Source organism: Myxine glutinosa, chromosome 8 (genome assembly GCF_964187855.1).
Source record: "Myxine glutinosa chromosome 8, kmMyxGlut1.1, whole genome shotgun sequence".
Classification (NCBI taxonomy): Eukaryota; Metazoa; Chordata; class Myxini; order Myxiniformes; family Myxinidae; genus Myxine; species Myxine glutinosa.
Window position 1 is genome coordinate 11,635,711 of NC_136268.1, and position 20,995 is coordinate 11,656,705.

At 48.5% G+C, this 20,995-nt stretch overlaps 1 protein-coding gene across 1 annotated transcript in view; it reads right to left on the bottom strand.

Annotated features, from left to right (window-relative positions):
- The window catches only part of LOC137412760 (zinc finger and BTB domain-containing protein 21), a 38,142-nt gene extending 17,623 nt beyond the window's left edge, over positions 1-20,519 (bottom strand). Inside the window, exon 1 of the mRNA XM_068098053.2 lies at positions 20,382-20,519. The gene's annotated coding sequence lies outside the window, so the exon portion shown is untranslated. The remainder of the gene's footprint in view (positions 1-20,381) is intronic.
- Positions 20,520-20,995: the final 476 nt, after the last annotated feature.

Consider the following 20,995-nt stretch of genomic DNA (forward strand, 5'->3'; position numbering starts at 1 on the left):
TCTAAATCATAAATACTGTCAATTGCTTCCATATCTTTTTATATAGCAATAAAAAAATATAATAAATAAATTTAATAAATTTATTATATTTAAGAATAATAGAAAATATTTAAAACTTTTGAAAACCCAACCCAAGTATTTCAATTATTCTTTGTCGTTCTTGTGGAGATAGTCGAGTTTTACCTTTTTTAATTTCTTTAACTTCTTTGTTCGCTTGTAATTTATGAGACTCCTTTTGAGCTGCTTTGATCGCCTGTAATTTATGAGACTCCTTTTGAGCGTCTTTTATACTCTTTACAGCACCCGCTACATTTCTCACGGCAGAAGCGGTTGAACCAATTAGATCTTTATGTTTAAGAATAGTTGAACCAATACCCATTAGAGTATCAATTATCCCATCTCCTTTAGTTCTAAATTGATGTCCTACACCTCGTTGTCTCTTAGGCTTATATACTGAAACGCAAAAGAAACTTACCACCTTTGAAATCGTTAAATATCAACAATAACACTGCGTGTAGTAAATGTGTGAACTTATTTGTGGACAATAGTGTCCTCACTGTCAGACAAAACGGTCACGGATGGTCACTTGAACCTTCAATGGTCACTTCATAGCACAGCTGTTGAACAGCCGTTTTGACTGTCAGTGATTAGCCAAGGGGTACGGGATGATTTTAATGAGCTGCACGTGATGTCTTGATATTGGCTTTAAAAAGGCCAGTGCAAAATGGGCATTTCAATCAACATGCCACGATTGTCAAGGGATCAATGGCAGCGTGCCCTGGGCATGCTGCAAGGCGGACTGAGCTACCGTGAGGTGGCACGTCGCCTTGGCTGTTCACACCAGACGATATCGGCCCTGGTGGACAGAGACACCCTCCACAACTCTGCAGATGACAGACCTCGATCAGGGAGGCCAAGAGTCACCACTGCAAGGCAGGACAGGCAGATAGTCCGAAGTCACCTGCGGGATCGATTCTGTCCAGCATCCCGCACTGCGGCAGAAACTCCGGGGCGTGCAAACCCACGGATCTCCAATGATACTGCACGAAGATGACTGCATGACTATGGTCTGACTGCCAGAAGACCATACAGAGGCCCCGTGATGACGGCTGCCCATCGCCGCAACCGACAGAGATGGTGCCAGCAGCATCAGTGGTGGACCTTGGCACAGTGGAACGAGGTCGCTTTCAGCGATGAGTCAAGGTTCTGTGTGGACAGTCCTGATGGGCGTGAGCGTGTCTGGAGAAGAACTGGCGAGCGATATGCCGATTGTTGCGTGCGTCAAGCCAACAGGTGGGGTGGCCCAAGTGTGATGGTGTGGGCCGCCATATCAGGCCGGTACAGGACGCCACTGGTGGTTGTGGATGGGAATCTTAACGCCCAGCGGTATGTGGATAACATCCTGCGACCTCATCTGCTGCCATTCCTGCTAGACCACCCAGAACTGAGAACCTTTCAGCAAGACAACGCTCGTCCCCATGCTGCTCGCTTTACCACTGCATTTCTCCAAGGCGAGAACATCAACACCATGCAGTGGCCTGCGCTCTCCCCTGACCTGAATCCCATAGAGCACCTGTGGGATGAGCTTGGGAGACGCGTAGTTGGCAGGGCCAGGACACGGGCAGAGCTGCTTCAGACATTGAGGACTGAGTGGGACAGAATGCAGCAGCAATCCATCCAAAGACTGGTAGGCAGTATACGCCGACGATGCACTGCCTGTATCCAAAACAATGGTGGCCACACACGCTATTGAAAGGGGACTGACATTGCACCCTGTGCTGTTCTGTACTGTAGAACAAACTGATGAGATGGTGTATCTTGGTCAAAAACTTGACATGTCATCAATAAAATGCCAATGTTTCAATTAGCAATTGTTGGTTTGTTTTATTTTGAACTGTTACAATTTTATTACATTTCAAACAAGTGGTAAGTTTCTTTTGCGTTTCAGTATAGTATCCTCTCCCAAGAAACATACCTTCACCCTTATAGTACGGTGAAAGGTACATACCCTCCCCAATCCCATCTCCATCTTTTGTAATTATTTTATATTTTCTTAACTCGTGTTTTCTCACAACTGTCGTGTTTTTATTTACTAAAATAAATTTTTTAAACATTTTAGATTTAATTTTTTCAATTTTGCCGTTTTGATTTTTTGTTCTAATCGAGAATAATTAGTGTCTGGCCAAAACAATTTTTCAAAATATAATTTATCCTCCATTGAAAATTTTGATGGAAGTAAAAATTCTCCGCTCGACGTTAACATAACCTCTCCTTTTTCCCGAGTAAATATAAGACCTATTTTTCCAAATGCCAAATCCTGGAAGGTTTTCTTTTTATATTGATCACTCGTGTTAAAACTACATTCCAAAAAAAACGGTTGGATGTTCATTTTATTAATTGTTTTATATTTAATACAATTTTTTCAATTATTTGTTGAAAAACCTCACGTAGGTGAATTTCAGTTATTTGTTGAACAACTTCATGTAGTTCAATTCTGATGGATATAATTTCATCATTGAAAGAAATCATCTGATTATCTTGATCGGTTATCCTAAAATTTACTTTATTAATGATTTTTCCTGAGACGGGTAAATAAGCGGGATTCTTTGGTTCCATAATAAATTTATAACCAATCGGGGGTTGAGTAAGCGCTGAATGAAAATATTGTATTTGTTTTTACCCCATCGTTATAAGCGCCATCAATCAGATCACAATCAATCAATACCGTATTTATACCTGCGGATATTTGAATGACATTATCGCTGTAAAACGTTTTGTTTGCTTCAATCTTTTTTGCAGAGAAACCTAATAGCTCTCGGAATGAATTATTATCAATCGTGAAATCAATTTTATATTTATTTTTAAGACTAATAGTTGATTTTGATGTGTTTTTGAATACCTACTTCAATATTTTTTAGTTCATCACCTTCTTCTTTCATAAGACGTGAAATTTCGGAACATATTTGAGAAATCTCGTAAGCTCCGGGTGTAACTTCTATAGTTTTATATCCGCCCCCTGGGTCATAACTAAACTTGTTATTTTTTTCTGTGATATTAAACAAGGTATTATAGGTTTCCATAGACAATAACGCCGCTTCATATTCTTTTGTGGGATCAAGTTGTAGCGGGTATTGGAATGATTTTGTAGAATTACTTTTTCTAAAATTGAAATTAAGTGTAGTACCTCTCATTTTATATACTAGGGCATGCCCGTACTATATCTATATCAAAAATTATATCCCCCCCTCTATTTACATGAAATGGTTTGTGTAGTGAAATTATACCAAGGTGAACCCAGGGGGGTGCTCGCCACGAAAAGGGGCCGTCTATAAGACCCAGGACACGCGGGGCGTGCGGACACTTCGGCGGGACTCACTGTGACATTATCCAGTAGTTGAATGGTATGTACGCCCCAAACGCTGCGCTGCATTAACCATTGTTATATCGAAGCTACCTTTGCTGTGCTTGAATGCTCTGATTTAATGCCTATTGTTTGCATGTATTGTTACAGGAAATATTGCCGATCTAAATGATATTAAAGCCTACACAGAGGAAAGTCGTGTCTGCGCTTGATTTTCACGACATTTAATATCATTTATTTCGCCATGGCTGACCACAAGATGATCGTGGTTCCGATTCTCGGTGCCGACCCTCTGGCTGAAGGATCTGCATCGGAGTTTGCTCACTGGCTCAACACGCTGCAGAACTACTTCGCTGCTCACGAGACGGAGCCAACCGCTGAGATACGGCTGTCCGTCTTACAGTCCAAGGTCCATCACACTGTGTACAAGACCATTTCTCGATTTGAGACGTATGATACGGCCCTGGACGAGCTGAAGCGCCTTTACATAAAGAAACGGAGCGCTGTGCACGGCCGGCATCAACTCTCTCAGCGACGGCAGCAACCGTCTGAATCGATCGATCGCTATGCGCAGGAGTTGCGCTATTTATTGGCAGATGGTGTGCAGGACGTCCGGACTCATGAGCAAGTTCAGGACGATTTGCTCCGAGATGCATTCATATCCGGAATTAGTTCTGGAGTCTTGCGGCTGCGTCTCTTGGAGGTCGCGGAGCTGACATTTACAGAGGCACTACGGCTGGCGCGCGTTTATGCAGATGCTCGACAACAATTGACCGCCTATGATAACCCACGAGTCGTGGCGGGGGCCTCGCAACTCGCGCGACCCGAGAGGGCCATCGCCGAGGATACGGAGGAGGACCCGACCACCACGACGGCCGAGTCCCTGGGTGCTCCGGGAGCGGACTCCGCATCCGGCCTCACTGCAGCTGCCGCTGCCCGGCCACGGCTTGCCCGGTATGCAAAATGTTATTTTTGTGGCAATCGGCAGCATCCCCGGACTGAATGCCCGGCCCGAGAGGCAACTTGTCACCTCTGCTCCACTAAAGGCCATTTTGCAAAAGTCTGCAGAAAGGCCGCCCGGGGCACGCATTCCCGAGCGACCTTGAATGTGCTCATCGCTGAACCAATGGATCGAGCACCGGACGGGGCGCCTTGCACAGCTTTGATGAGCCGCTCTCCTCCTCGCGGGCCTCTGGCTTCTCGCCCGACCTTGGTGAGATACGTCGGGCCGCCGAAACAAATGGCGCAAACGCGACCGGTCACAAAGCATCTAACCTTGACTGGCTTGCAAACGCCTCCTTCAAACAAGCGACATGCACCCACTTTGGAATTGCCTCTCGAGGTGCGGCCAACGCAGCACGTGACTCGAGCGCCATCTGATGACAGCTTTTGCGAATTACATGCTTCCCTTCTGGCATGTCCAGCTGCTGATGGCAGAATTCATTCTCACGTGGCTCGAGCGCCATCTGGCGGTAGCTCTTGCGAATTACATGCACCCGCTTTGGCATATGACTCTGCAGATGGCAGTGAACTTTCTCCCGTGGCTCGAGCGCCGTCTGGAGGCTGCTCTCACGACTACTCCACACCCACTCTGGCAAATGAAACTACCGAAGAGCCAACTGACTTCAATGCTCCTGCTGAGGCCCGAAGGATTGCAGCCGGCGTGGGATCCACCCGCGAGGCGCGATCTTCTCGCCCGGCCGGAACTATACCTGCCGGGTCTGCCGGCCTAGCGCAGGCCTTCATTCCGCTCACGGTCGCGGGCGTTGTTGCGCAAGCTTTAATTGATACGGGATCCACGGATAGTTTTATTGATCAGCGTCTCGTGCGTCAACATGGGTGGCCGGTTCTCGGGACAACCCGCCGGATCTTCATGGCATCTCAGGGACTTCGGTTGAGCACAAAAGGGGCGTGTCGATTGAAACTTGTGATAAATGGACGCACGTTCCCGGACGTGTATCTCATGGTATTACCGGCCTTATGCGCTGACGTTCTGTTAGGACTTGATTTCCTTAAGCGGCATGGTCGTTTAGAGATGGACTTCGGAGGGCCGGACACGCTCGCTGTGTGTGCCCTCGCTCAAATGGACATGGAGCCACTCTCACTGTTCCCCAACCTGACCACTGATTGTACCCCTGTGGCCATCAAATCGCGGCGCTACTCTCGCGCGGACGCGCAATTCATTGCGGAAGAAACGGCCCTGCTCTTGAAGGACGGTATCATAGAACACAGTAGGTCTCCGTGGAGGGCCCAAGTCTTAGTGGTGCGGAGTGAGGCTCACCGCAGGCGAATGGTAATCGACTATTCGCAAACGATTAATCGCTTTACACAGCTGGATGCCTACCCATTACCGGGGATGGACGCCCTGGTACGCCAGGTGGCCCTGTATTCCGTTTATAGCACTCTCGATCTACGTAGTGCGTATCATCAAGTCCCCATCTCTAGGGCTGATCGCGTCTTTACGGCCTTTGAATCGGGTCAGCGGTTGTACCAGTTCACGAGACTTCCTTTTGGGGTAACGAACGGCGTCGCTTGTTTTCAGAGAGCTATGGATGACCTCGTTGCGAAGGAGCATTTGACGGATGTCTTTGTCTATCTGGACAATCTTACGGTTTGTGGGTACGACCAGGCGCATCACGACGCTAATCTAAAACGCTTCCTCGAGGTTGCGCGGAAATATCGCTTAACCATGAATGAGGCGAAGTGTCAATACTCTCTACGCACGGTAGACCTTCTGGGGTACACCGTGACCCATGGCTCCGTCTCTCCAGATAAGGAGCGTCTGCGCCCTTTGCTCGATATGGCTCCGCCTAGCGATCGGGCTTCGCTGAAACGCGCTCTAGGGCTGTTCGCCCACTACTCGAAGTGGGTGCAAAATTTCTCTGCTAAGCTCCGCCCCCTCGTGGCCTGCGACACTTTCCCCATGGGCCCGGCCGCCCTGGCGGCCTTCGAGGGCCTTAAAGTCGACATTGCTGGCGCCGCTGTCGCAACGATTGACGAGAGTGCCTCTTTCGTTTTGGAGAGTGATGCCTCGGACCATGCGATAGCGGCAACCTTCTCCCAAGGAGGCCGCCCTGTGGCTTTCTTCTCGCGGACTCTCACCTCCGCCGAGCGGAGGCATTCGTCCGTCGAAAAGGAAGCGTACGCGATCGTCGAATCTATTCGGCGATGGCGGCCGTATCTGCTTGGGCGGAGTTTCCAAATTATCACGGACCAACAGAGTGTTGCGTTTATGTACGACACCTTACATGCTCAGCGCATTAAGAATGAGAAAATCACCCGCTGGCGTATCGAACTCGCCGACTTCTGCTACACCATCAAATACCGCCCGGGGAAGGATAACCTGGTCGCTGACGCCTTATCGAGGCCGGCCACTTGCGCGGGGGTCGTAACTTTGGAGGGGCTGCGCACTTTGCACAGCACTATGTGTCATCCCGGGGTAACGCGCTTCGCGCATTTTGTGCGCGCGGGCAATCTGCCGTACTCGATGGAGGACATCCGCCGCATCTGCCGTGATTGCGCGGTCTGTGCGGAACTCAAACCGCGTTTTTATAACCCTCCCCTGGGGACACTCGTTAGGGCTACTAGACCGTGGGAGCGCTTGGCGATGGACTTCAAAGGGCCGCTGCCAATGTCGAGCAACTCTCGCTATCTGCTCACTATCGTCGATGAGTATTCCCGATTCCCCTTTGCTTATACGTGCGGGGATATGTCGGCTGCCACGGTTATTCGGTGCCTTCAGAATTTGTTTTCTATGTTCGGATATCCGGCCTACGTGCATACCGATCGGGGTGCGGTGTTCCTGTCCCAGGAAGTGAGGGGCTACTTGCTCCAAAATAATGTCGCTTCGAGCTACACCACCCCGTACCGGCCCCAAGCTAACGGACAGATCGAACGCTTTAATGGGATTATATGGCGGGCCGTCATGCTAAGCCTTCGGACCCTCGGCCGAGGCCTCGATAAATGGGCGTGGTCGCTGCCTGCCGCTCTAAACTCGATCCGGGCTCTCCTATGTACTGCCACCAACCAGACTCCTCACGAACGACTGTTCCACCACCCTAGAAGCTCCGGCAGTATCCAGTCTTTACCCAGCTGGCTCGCTGAACCGGGGCCCGCCTATCTCAAACGAGCGGTTCGCACTAGCAAGTACGACCCCCTTGTTGACAAGGTGCAGGTCCTCCAGGCTAATCCCGAGCATGCCCGCGTGTTAACGGCGGATGGCCGCGAGTCTACTGTCTCCGTTCGCCATCTCGCCCCATGTGGGGACGACGACAGGGATATCGACGAACCCGTCTACGAGTCTATGGACTCTATCGAAGCTTCCCCTATGGAACTACCACTGTTACTCCCGTCGTCCCCCGCTCCCGTGCCCGAAGGCGCAGGGGCGCCCCCTCCGACTCCGACCTCCGGCGGCTATTCCGACGCGGGGGACTCCGGGCTTGGGGACGCCGTGCCCGGTAGATTCCGAACACGAACTGGCAGGGAGGTTCGCCGCCCCGACCGCTACGGGTGGTCCGACTGACGTGGATTGACGTGACCCTTTCATTTATTGCTGATGCTTGCCTGCGAACTGCCGAGCGGTAGTCTTGTTTTAACGACGGGGAGAATGTAGTGAAATTATACCAAGGTGAACCCAGGGGGGTGCTCGCCACGAAAAGGGGCCGTCTATAAGACCCAGGACACGCGGGGCGTGCGGACACTTCGGCGGGACTCACTGTGACATTATCCAGTAGTTGAATGGTATGTACGCCCCAAACGCTGCGCTGCATTAACCATTGTTATATCGAAGCTACCTTTGCTGTGCTTGAATGCTCTGATTTAATGCCTATTGTTTGCATGTATTGTTACAGGAAATATTGCCGATCTAAATGATATTAAAGCCTACACAGAGGAAAGTCGTGTCTGCGCTTGATTTTCACGACAGTTTGGTCCAAAGCGAACGGCTTGCGAGTGGTGACAATCCCCCCCCCTCTATTTACATGAAATGGTTCGGTCCAAAGCGAACGGCTTCCGGAGTTTGGTAAAGAAATCGCCATCGCGTACACAAACGCGCAGGAAAGCGAATGAATCGCAAATTCGTTTTTATTAGTTGTAAAACATAGTTTAACGCCAACATAGTTTGCAAACGTGAAATAAATGAATACGCTCTCAAATGTGCCATCCGAGGCAGAGTGTGCCCGCCACGTTCGGCACACGCGATCGTTCGCTGCTCTCTGATTGGTTGAATCGTTTTTTGGACATAGCTCGGTAAGTAATTGTCCGATTAATATGAAACCTTGAAAAGGCACATCCTCGGGTCCCCAGCAATATACCTGGCAAGTTAAAAGTATATCGGACCCGTGGTTGTCGAGAAACAGCGGTCACAGACAGACAAACGTACAAACGTACAAACGTACAGAGATTACTGGAATTATAGATAGATGTGATAAAATATCTTTGTATTGACATTTATTAATTATTTTCATATTCATCAACTGATCTAAAATAGCTGATGTTTCATTAAAACAATTGTTGTTTCCCACCCCCTTACTACCCAACAACAGTAATAGTCTATTAACTAATTGTGATGGGTCATTTGGAAGAAAACTAACAACCAAACCAAGTTTACCTGAAGCATTAATAATATCTTTTTCCTTCTCATTCTTTTTACTTTTAACAACAATAGAATGTCCATAATCAAGCGTGTCGAGCAAATCAATATATACCCTATCTTCCACATTATCCTTATTCAACGGGTTATCAAAATATTTTGAACCACTGAGCCCGGTGTTTGTGAGAAGAAACATTAATCTGGGGGTTAATTTAACATTTAGGCGACCACCACTCATTAACATCAACTCATCATTATGTACCAATACCGCCCTGGTAACAAGGTAAAACTGTACTGATTTTTCTGTTGGAATAAGACCCGCTTTGGTTTTTGATCCCGTTACATATGTTATATATGAATATATTCATTGTTTTGAAGAGCTTCCACAACATAATCAGAAAGGTTATTTGTCCTCTCAAGATGTTGGAATAATTCTTCATCATCAGATTTTAATGCTCCTATATTTTCAAGCTCTTGTTCCATCATTTGACTAAAATCTTTTATCATTTGAAATTTTTTGGGTATATATTTTATCACAGGAACTTGAAATGAAACCCCCTTTTGTTCGGAAGATTTTAAGAGGGGTATAAAAAACTTCTCTTGTCTTTCAAATATTTCTTCACCTGATAGTTTCTGTCTCCGTTTCTTCTTTATCTCTTCCTGTTGTTTAACAACCTTTGAAACTAATTGATTATATTCCTTAAATTTTCTTGCTCATTCTTTGGCGTTCATTTTATTTATACAAAATTTTTTTACTGGTTATTATATCATCTTCTTTAACAACAATATATTTATATTTTTCAACCGTATGTTTCATAACACCCCCAAATTCATTTTTATTACATAATGTAGAACAATTATCTCTCCAAAAATTATCTATATCTGTTGACTTTAGTTTGAATAAAATAAAAGTATTAGCATTATTTCTTATTGAGCGGCGAGGGAGTTGAAAGTATGACTAAAAAAAACCACCGTTTAGAGGCCATTTTTCCCCGCGAAGCGGGGGTTGGCCTTTTCGGGGACCGTGGTAGTTGTTGTTTTTTGGTCCCCTTTTTGAAGCAATGTTTTACGGCCGGATGCCCTTCCTGACGCCAACCCTTTTTGCCGCCTTCAACGACAAACAGGGAATTACCAGTGAACTGGTACTCAATTAGCCGACCTCGGAAGGATGACAGGCTGAGTCAACCCCCCTGGCATTAATTCGGCGATCGACCGAGATTCGAACCCAGGTTCCTAGGATCCTAAGCCGGCACCCTAGCCGCTAGCCCAACACCGGAGTTGAAAGTATGACTGACTGAGATAAATACAATTACAGGAAGAATGTCACCCCCTTGTATAGTAACTATCCATAACCGTTTGGTTTCTCTCATTAACACAATTGTCAAAGATAACGAGGTTCTTTTTTGATTTATCTAAATCTTGTGGTAAAGGTATATCTTCCGTATTATCGCTAAGAATACAAGTTATGGTTATAGGTGATGTGGGTTTTGATTTATTTTTACATTTTTGTGGAGTATCACAAAATTGTTGTATTACATCTTCAATGTCGTGCTCTCTCATTTTATATCTACTGACCCCGAAGACCCCAAAGGCACCGAAGACCCAAAACACCCCAAAGACCCAAGATACCCTTAAAGCAAGACCCAAGATACGACAGACCAATCAGCCTGCTCCCAATTATCAGCAAAGTCATGGAATCCATCATTGCTTCGGATATGAAATCTTTCCTCTTCTCCAATGGCTTGATCTCTGATCATCAATTTGGTTTCAGACCAGGTCACTCTACTCTGGACATGCTGCTTCTGCTGTCTCAACAATGGATGGAGGTCCTCAATGCCAAACAGGAAATCAGAGCTGTCTCCCTTGACATATCACGGGCCTTTGATACGGTCTGGCACGCAGCTCTGCTCACCAAACTCTCCTCCTATGGTATCCATGGAAATCTCCATGCATGGCTTGCGGACTTCTTCTCTGGTCGTAGCCAACGTGTGGCCCTGAATGGATTTCTCTCATCTCCCCTTCCTGTTCAGGCTGGAGTTCCCCAAGGAAGTGTGCTGGGCCCTGTGCTTTTTCTGGTCTTTATCAATGATCTCTCCGACTCTCTGGAAAATCCTCTCTATCTCTTTGCTGATGACTCCACTCTCTGCCGCTCCATTCCTCTTCCCTCAGATCGGCAGTCTGCAGCCTCCTCACTCTCTGAAGACCTGGACAAAATCACAGACTGGTCAAACAAGTGGAACATGTCTTTCAATCCTGACAAATCTCACTCTCTTACTATGTCTCTCCGAAAAGATCGACTGGACAACCCTCCCATCTACTTTCTCAACAATCCTCTCCAAGAAGTTCTGTCGCTCAAGCTTTTGGGTCTCACTATCTGCCATGATCTTTCTTGGGAAAACCACATTTCCAAGCTGGCCTCCAAAGCCAGTCGCCGACTGGGCATTATCCGTCGTGCGAAGTCCTTCCTCGGCACACCTGAGCTCCTCACCACATGCAAGGCTTTCATCCGCAGCTCAATGGAATACTGTTCTCCCCTATGGGCCGGTGCTCCTGCCTCACACCTGGCTCGGCTTCACGCTGTTGAATCCAAAGCTTTCAAAATCATTGGAATCTCCCGCGATGAAGCTATCTCTGAGGGCCTTTCACTCACTCACCGCAGGCAGGTAGGTGGTCTTTCTGTCTTCTACCGACTCCTCTCCGGCCTTGCTCCCCCAGCTCTCTCTGTGCTCTGTCCCCCAAATATTCCTACAGGTCGCACAAGATCTGCCAGCAACCCTCTGATGGTTAAACTGCCGAAATCTCGGCTCTCTGCTCACCTTCACTCTTTCATTCCTCTTTTCTCCCGCCTGTGGAACAAACTCCCACACTCCCTTCAATCCCTCTCCTCCCTCCAGGTCTTTAAAACAGCTGTTCACCACCATCTCTTATCTTCCCCCATCCATAACCTCGATCTTTTCTACCCCCACTAATTCACCCCAGATCCACCTTGTTTGAAATTCCAACTTCTTTCCTGGAAATCCTGGCAGTGTCCATATGTTTATACCTCTCCCACCCCCCACCCCCCCCTTCACATGCCTCCCCCCCAAAGCCCTCTCCCTTCCACAGATCTCTCGATGTCTCCATGTCTCTCGGTCCCTGCTCTCAAATGTTGTGTTTGTGTCCTTCCCCCTCTCTCCCCATCTTGTCTACCGCTCCCGATGTTATTTGTTTTATGTGTCTGTTTGTCTTTCTGTGTGATTAATATTCGCTCTTTCATGAGCCTCGATCTTGTATACAAAAAAAAAAAAAAAAAAAAAAAAGGCCCAGAGGATCCAAAAGACTCTGAAGACCCAAATGGCTGCGAAGACCCCAAAAATACCCAGAAGTGGGCGGGGCTTAGTAAAAAGTGCATTCATAATAGTCGGGATAAATATTATTTCAATAGTGATGGACTTCCCCCACTTCCTGAAGTAATAAAATTCCTACAGCATGGTGTTTATCAAACATCTCCGATCCAAGAAGTAAATTCCAAATGTTCCGGGCAATTATGTTTATACATATTATTTCATCTCCGATTCGATCTTTCATTATTATTTCATTGAGATCTCGCGAGATCTTGTGGGTGACGTCACGGATTTTCGAAGCTGTACACGTTCTCCACGTTTTTGAAGTTAAGTCACTGTTCACAATTGTATTTTGTCGAAACTGTATTTATCTTTCGGTGTGTGAACCTATAGTGTGTCCCTAGGAAGATTCTCGGTGTTAATCTTTCTCGATTAATTTCATAAATTAATCGTTTCTTTTCTGTTTGTTTTTTTTCAAATTTCAAAGTGGGAATTCCACAAATTTGGAATGTGGAATGAGTGGGAATTCCACAAATTTCAAAATCTGGTTTTTTTTTTGTATACAGAATCGAGGCTCGTGAAAGAGCTAACATTTATCACAAAAAAAAAAATCAAACAGACAAACAAAATATATAAAAAGAGGGAGCGGTAGACAAGATGGGGAGTGAAGGGGAAGCACACAAACACAACATTTGAGAGCAGGGACATCGGGAGATGTGTGGGAGGGAGACGGCTTGGGGGGAGTAGGCGTGGGAAGGGGGAGGGGGGCAGGGGAAGTATAAAACACAAGGACACCAATGACTTCCAGGAAAGAAGTTGGTAATTCAAAAAAGTGGATTTGGGGTGAAATTAGCGGGGGTAGAAGAGATCAAGGTTTTGGATGGGGGACGATAAGAGATGGTGGTGAACAGCTGTTTTAAAGACCTGGAGGGAGGAGTGGGATTGAAGGGAGTGGGGGAGTTTGTTCCAGAGGCGGGAAAAAAGAGGAATGAAGGAGTGAAGGTGAGCAGAGAGCCTTGATTTTGGCAGTTTAACCATGAGGGTTGCTGGCAGATCTTGTGCGACCTGTAGGAATATTTGGGGAAGAGAGCCCAGAGAGAGCTGGGGGAGCAAGGCCAGAGAGGAGTCGGTAGAAGACAGAAAGACGACCAACCTGCCTGCGGTGAGTGAGTGAAAGGCCCTCGGAGTTAGCTTCATCGCAGGAGATTCCAATGATTTTGAAAGCTTTTGTTTCAACAGCGTGAAGCCGAGCTAGGTGTGACGCAGGAGCACCGGCCCAGAGGGGGGAGGGGGGGGGGACAGTATTCCATTGAGCTGCGGATGAAAGCCTTGTATGTGGTGAGGAGCTCAGGTGTGCTAAGGAAGGACTTCGCACGACGGAGGATGGCCAGTCGGCGACTGGCTTTGGAGGCCAGCTTGGAAATGTGGTTTTCCGGGAAAGATCATGGCAGATAGTGAGACCCAAAAGCTTGAGCGACAGAACTTCTTGGAGAGGATTGTTGAGAAAGTGGATGGGAGGGTTTTCCAGTCGGTCTTTTCGGAGAGACATTGTAAGAGTGTGAGATTTGTCAGGATTGAAAGACATGTTCCACTTGTTTGAAAAGTCTGTGATTTTGTCCAGGTCTGCAGAGAGTGAGGAGGCTGCAGACTGCCGATCTGAGGGATGAGGAATTTACTTGGTTACTGACTTACTTGGAATTTACTGATTAGAACTTGGTACATGTATGTATAATGATGTAAAGATTAACTTATTCGATTTTGGGGTGAAGAGGTCAAAGGTCAAAATCTGTAATTGGTCTATTACTTCAGAACGCCTAAAGCGATCTAATTCAAACTGGGTACAGATATTATAATGATGTAAAGATTAACTGATTAGATTTTGGGGTCATGAGGTCAAAAGTCAGAGGTCATGTTAGGTAAAAATCCTGTTACCACAATAACTTGTGAACCAGTGATGGGATTCTGACCAAATTTGGTAGAAGTATGTATTATGATTCAAAGATGAACTTTTTGATTTTGGTGTCAAGAGGTCAAAGGTCAAAATCTGTAATCGGTCTATAACTTGAGAACAGCTAAAGTGATCCAATTCAAACTTGGTGCAGGTATGTATAATGATGTAAAGTTGAACTGATTAGATTTTGGGGTCAAGATGTCAAAATCTGCAATAGGTCTCTAACTTGAGAATGGCTGAAGGGATCAAAGTCAAAGTTGGTACACGTATGTATCATGATGTTGTAGCGGTTGCCGCTGAGCATACACAATCGCCTTACACCTGCCGATGACGCAACCAGGGAGCGATCACTGTACCGGGCTCGCCCAGGCCGCCCGGGCATGCCCAGACTCGCCTTTCCCGGGCTCGCCCAGGCCGCCCGGGCATGCCCAGACTCGCCTTTCCCGGGCTCGCCCAGGCCGCCCGGGCATGCCCAGACTCACCTTTCCCGGGCAAATGCTCCGATCGGCATGCCGCGCCCGGCTTGGGAGGCGTGGCTTCCGGCATGACGTGTTTGATTGTGCTTATATATATTGCTACCCGATAAACGGGCTTTTCAGAGTACCCGACTTTTCGTTTTACCAATAAAGGAGCTCGGACGAATTCCCGTCTTTTGTCGCGTCAATCCTTTCGACTCGCGTAGGAGCACAGCTCCTCAATGTAAAGATTAATTCATTAGAATTTGGGGTCAAGAGGTCAAAGGTCAAAGTCTGTAATAGGTCTATAACGTGAGAATGGCTGAAGGGATCAAAGTCAAACCTGGTACACGTATGTATAATGATGTAAAGATTAACTGATTAGATTTTGGGGTCAAGAAGTCAAAATCTGTAATTGGTCAACAACTTGAGAATGGCTAAAGCGATCTAATTCAAACTGGGTACAGATATTATAATGATGTAAAGATTAACTGATTAGACTTTGGGGTTACAAGGTCAAAGGTCACAAGTAATGTCAGGTAAATATCCTGTTAGCACAATAACTTGTGAAGCAGTGATGGGATTCTGACCAAATTTAGGAGTATGTATTATGATTCAAAGATGAACTTTTTGATTTTGGTGTCAAGAGGTCAAAGGTCAAAATCGGTAATAGGTCTATAACTTGAGAACAGCTAAAGTGATCCAATTCAAACTTGGTACAGGTATGTATAATGATGTAAAGTTGAACTGATTAGATTTTGGGGTCAAGATGTCAAAGGTAAAAGTGTGTAATCTATATTATAAGTGTGAAAGGTTGTCTGTTTGTTTGTTCTGAAACAGCGTCGCCATTTCTGAACGGATCTTCACCAAATTTGGCACGGGGTCCCTATGCACCACAGAATCACTGATGAACCAAAAAATTCCGCCCCCCACCCCCACTGGGACCAAATTTGACATTTCTGCACTGCCTCCAAATCAAAGCTATTTCATCCTAGGATACCCACATTCACTCAGAAACGTGAGCCACTCCCCTTCCTCTCCTGCCTCCCCTCCCCTTCCATCCTCTGCCCCCTCCCCCTCCTCTCCCTATTCCCCCACTCCCTCCACCCCTTCCCCCTCTCCTTCCCTTCCCCTTCCTCCCCTCCCCTTTCCCCTTCCCCCCTCCCTTTCCACTTCCCCCTCCCTTTCGCCTTCCCCCCCTCCCCTCCCCCCCTTCCCTACCCTCTCCCCTTGCCTCCTCTCCCCCATTCCCTCCCCTCCCCCACTCCCCTCCCCCTCCTCCTCCCCTCTCTCCCCCACTCCCCCTCCCATCCCCTTCCCCCCTCCCCCCTCCTCCCCTTCCATCCTCTGCCCCCTCCCCCTCCTCTCCCCATTCCCCCACTCCCTCCACCCCTTCCCCCTCTCCCTTCCCCTTCCCTTCCTCCCCTTTCCCCTTCCCCCCTCCCTTTCCACTTCCCCCTCCCTTTCGCCTTCCCCCCCTCCCCTACCCTCTCCCCTTGCCTCCTCTCCCCCATTCCCTCCCCTCCCCCACTCCCCTCCCCCTCCCTCCTCCCCTCTCTCCCCACTCCCCTCCCATCCCCTTCCCCCCTCCCCCCTCCTCCCCTTCCCTCCCTCCACTCCCCCCTCCCCCACCCGGCAACGCCGGGTACTTCTGCTAGTAGGTCTATAACTTGAGAACAGCTGAAGGAATCTAATTCAAACTTGGTACTAGTTAACTGATTAGATTTTCGGGTCAAGAGGTCAAAGGTCAAAGGTCCCATCAGGTAAAACTTTTGTTACCATGCTAACTTGTGAACCAGTCATGGGACTTTCACCAAACTTGGTATAATTATATATTATGATGCAAATATAAACGGATTCGATTTTGGGGTCAAGAGGTCAAAGATCAGAAATCATGTTAAGTTACAAGTATTTAGTTACCGGGATAACTTAAGAATGGCTGAAGGGATCAAAGTCAAACTTGGTGCACGTATGTATAATGAGGTAAAGATTAACTGATTCGATTTTGACATCAAAGGTGAGGATTGAGGTGATTTTGGTGAGGTCAGAGGTCTTGTCCGGTTAAAATGAGATACTTGACACCAGTTGAATGGATTTAAAGCAAACTTGGCACAAATATGTATAATTCTGTAATAATGTGGGCAGACGCATATCGGGCGACGTCGAAGAGGTCGTTCTCGTTCAATACCTTGTTATCCCACCATGTCCCTTCACTGTAACTTCATCAACTGTTCGTCCTAGACATGCAACACTCGTTTGTGGTTAAAAAACCACCGTTTAGAGGCCATTTTTCCCCGCAAAGCGGGGGTTGGCCTTTTTCGGGGACCGTGGTTGTTGTTGTTTTTTGGTCCCCTTTTTGAAGCCAGATTTTTGAAACCTCTGTCCCGTTTGTGGTTAACAAAGAATATACATTTCAAGGAGGAGCTTCTACCTACATCACGGGCAAGACACGGACATTTGGAGGGCTCGGTATTTCTTTATGAATATTACACGGACAGTGGTGGACATCGAGAAACATCGACCAACGAGTAACTCCATGGCAACGCGACAGAGGTTGTTTTCACCACTGTCCGTTTGTTTGCGTGCAGGATATACACCTTTATACATATATATATACATATATATACACATCAGGTGTGGATACAGGAGGGAGGGGGGGGGGGGTCACTGGGTGCACGTGAAACCCCTCCCCCTCCCCCCTTACATTTTTTACCCCCTCCTTCTGGAACGGACAGAGGTTGTTTTCACCACTGTCCGTTTGTTTGCGTGCAGGATATCTCAAAAAGTTATTGACGGATTTAGATGAAATCTGGTGGGCGGGCTGAGTGTGTGACGTGAACAAATAAATTTGATTTTTGTGAAAATCCGAATCCGGATACGAGAAATATTAATTTTTTTATGTGATTCTTCGCCATTGAGAGATAGGGCAACAACAATATATCGTACGGTATTTCAAAAACTTGTGGATGGATTCGAACGAAATTTGGTGGACGGGTTGGGTTTGTGGCAAGGACAAATCCCTTCGATTTTGGTGAAGATCCGGATCAGGATCCAGATACGATAATTATTTAATTTTATAATTGATTAATTCACCATTGAGTGATTGGGCTAAAAGCGATATATTGGAAGATATTTGAAAAACGCATGGTATCTCAAAAGGTTGTGGACGTTTTATAACTAAACTTGGTGGATGAGTTGCTTCGGCGACAAAATGAAGCCGATTCGATTTTGGTTCAGGTCCGAATCCAGATGCGGTTTATCAGTGGGATACAAAACATCACCTGTTCAAGCTGGCAGAGGTATGTGCTCCACTGAGTACCTTTCTCTAGTTCTGTGTTAATTCCTGACACGCAGTGTCCGCATTTGGCTCCGAAGTGAAAGGGAAAAAGTTCTGGATCATCTTCTTCGAGATAAACAAAGCGCAGGACAATCCTGAACTACTTAATCTGGTAATTCAAACCTTCAGTTGTTACATCATCAATTGTTATGACGATCTGATGATGCGTAATGGCGACTCCAGCTTTAGTACTCGGATTCTCTTCATCACAGTTTGTACATGTTTTTGTATCGAGGACAATATCTGTCTGTAGCTAAATATTGTCGAGCGAAATGAATGGAACACGAATACATTCACTTGAATAAGGCTTGGTGGTAGATTTTGCGATCTGTGAATATTTTAACCTCAAGTGAACCCCCCCACTCCCCACCGTGAACCCCCCACTCCCCACCGTGAACCCCCTCCCACACTCCACCGTGAACCCCCCCACTCCCCACCGTGAACCCCCCCCCCCACTGTGAACCCCCCACTCCCCACCGTGAACCCCCTCCCACTCTCCACCGTGAACCCCCCCCACTCCCCACTGTGAACCCCCCCACTCCCCACCGTGAACCCCCCACTCCCCACCGTGAACCCCCCACTCTCCACCGTGAACCCCCCACTCCCCACCGTGAACCCCCTCCCACTCTCCACCGTGAACCCCCCACTCCCCACCGTGAACCCCCCCACTCCCCACCGTGAACCCCCCCCCCCACTCCACACCGTGAACCCCCCACTCCCCAACGTGAACCCCCCCACTCCCCACCGTGAACCCCCCACTCCCCACCGTGAACCCCCCACTCCCCACCGTGAACGCCCTCCCACTCCCCACCGTGAACGCCCTCCCACTCCCCACCGTGAACCCCCCACTCCCCACCGTGAACCCCCCCACTCCCCACCGTGAACCCCCCCACTCCCCACCGTGAACCTCCCCCCCCACTCCCCACCGTGAACCTCCCCCCCACCGTGATCCCCCCTACTCCCCACCGTGAACCCCCCCACTCCCCACCGTGAACCCCCTCCCACTCTCCACCGTGAACCCCCCCCCACTCCCCACTGTGAACCCCCCCACTCCCCACTGTGAACCCCCCCACTCCCCACTGTGAACCCCCCCACTCCCCACCGTGAACCCCCACTCCCCACCGTGAACCCCCCACTCTCCACCGTGAACCCCCCACTCCCCACCGTGAACCCCCTCCCACTCTCCACCGTGAACCCCCCACTCCCCACCGTGAACCCCCCCACTCCCCACCGTGAACCCCCCCCCAACTCCACACCGTGAACCCCCCACTCCCCAACGTGAACCCCCCCACTCCCCACCGTGAACCCCCCACTCCCCACCGTGAACCCCCCACTCTCCACCGTGAACCCCCCACTCCCCACCGTGAACCCCCTCCCACTCTCCACCGTGAACCCCCCACTCCCCACCGTGAACCCCCCCACTCCCCACCGTGAACCCCCCCCCCCCCACTCCACACCGTGAACCCCCCACTCCCCAACGTGAACCCCCCACTCCCCAACGTGAACCCCCCCACTCCCCACCGTGAACACCCCACTCCCCACCGTGAACCCCCCACTCCCCACCGTGAACGCCCTCCCACTCCCCACCGTGAACGCCCTCCCACTCCCCACCGTGAACCCCCCCACTCCCCACCGTGAACCCCCCACTCCCCACCGTGAACCTCCCCACTCCCCACCGTGAACCTCCCCCCCACCGTGAACCCTCCCCCCCACCGTGATCCCCCCTACTCCCCACCGTGAACCCCCCCACTCCCCACCGTGAACCCCCCACTCCCCACCGTGAACCCCCCTCACCCCCACCCCCCCACTCCCCACCGTGAACCCCCATCGTGAACCCCCATCCCCCACCCCTCCACCCCCTAAAACATTTCTGTATCCGTCCCTTAATATGAATAAGTAAATAAGGCTGCCGCGTTCCATGTGCAGCGGTTCCATTCCGGACAAACAATAAACATTTTATTTGTAGCTGTGTTTGCTCGGGACAAACTACTTCAGGATCTGTGCATGGAAAACGATCGATCACGATCACGACCACCACCACGACCACGATCCACATCGATATCGCCATCGAACGACGCATGCCCAGTGGACGTGACGTCATTTTCACGCGACACACAAACGGAACTACGTGACGTCAATGCCGAGCAGCGTCCGATATAAGTTCTTCGAAATGCAAAAGGCGGCGTCGCACAAACGTATGTCGACACGTTTCCTCAAAATCTCAGAGAAACGTTCGACGTCGCACAAGAAGAAGCGCTCAGGTACTGACGGGAATGAAGGAGGGAAATTAAATAAGTCTCTCAGTTTGTAACGCGCCTCCTTGCCGCATAGCAACCGGCGCCAAAACTTTCGTCTCAAACTCACGTTAGAGCGGACGCTGCGGACGTGTTGGTCGCAGATTCGAACGGATCCTCTGTCGTTCTTCTACGGGGGTACACGCGACCCTTGGCGATCGAACACGACCATGTTGTTTTTGACGTCATCGATGTGCCTGACGTCATCGTTTGGGTGTATGAAATCACTGCGTACCGATTGGTTCACTGCCGGGGTCATGACGTGTACGCATTGGGCGGAACGTCATCTCCCAAACAGATTGGGAGGCGTGATTACATCATCAGCGTACGGCTCACTTCGGCAACGTGACGTAAAAGGGGATACATTGAATTCGCGGAGAGCTTGCGCCCCACGTGGTCGCTTTACAAATGTGTTTTAAACCAGATAAACGTGACCGAGCGATCATACATCATAGTTCGGGGTTTGTTTAAAATGGTCTCCTTTTCTATTTATTATTTATAAAAGTTTTAAACCAGATAAACGTGACCGAGCGATCATACATCATAGTTAGGGTTTGTTTAAAATTGTCTCTTTTCTTATTTGTAAAAGTTTTAAACCAGATAAACGTGACCGAGCGATCATACATCATAGTTAGGGGTTTGTTTAAAATGGTCTCCTTTCCTATTTATTATTTATAAAAGTTT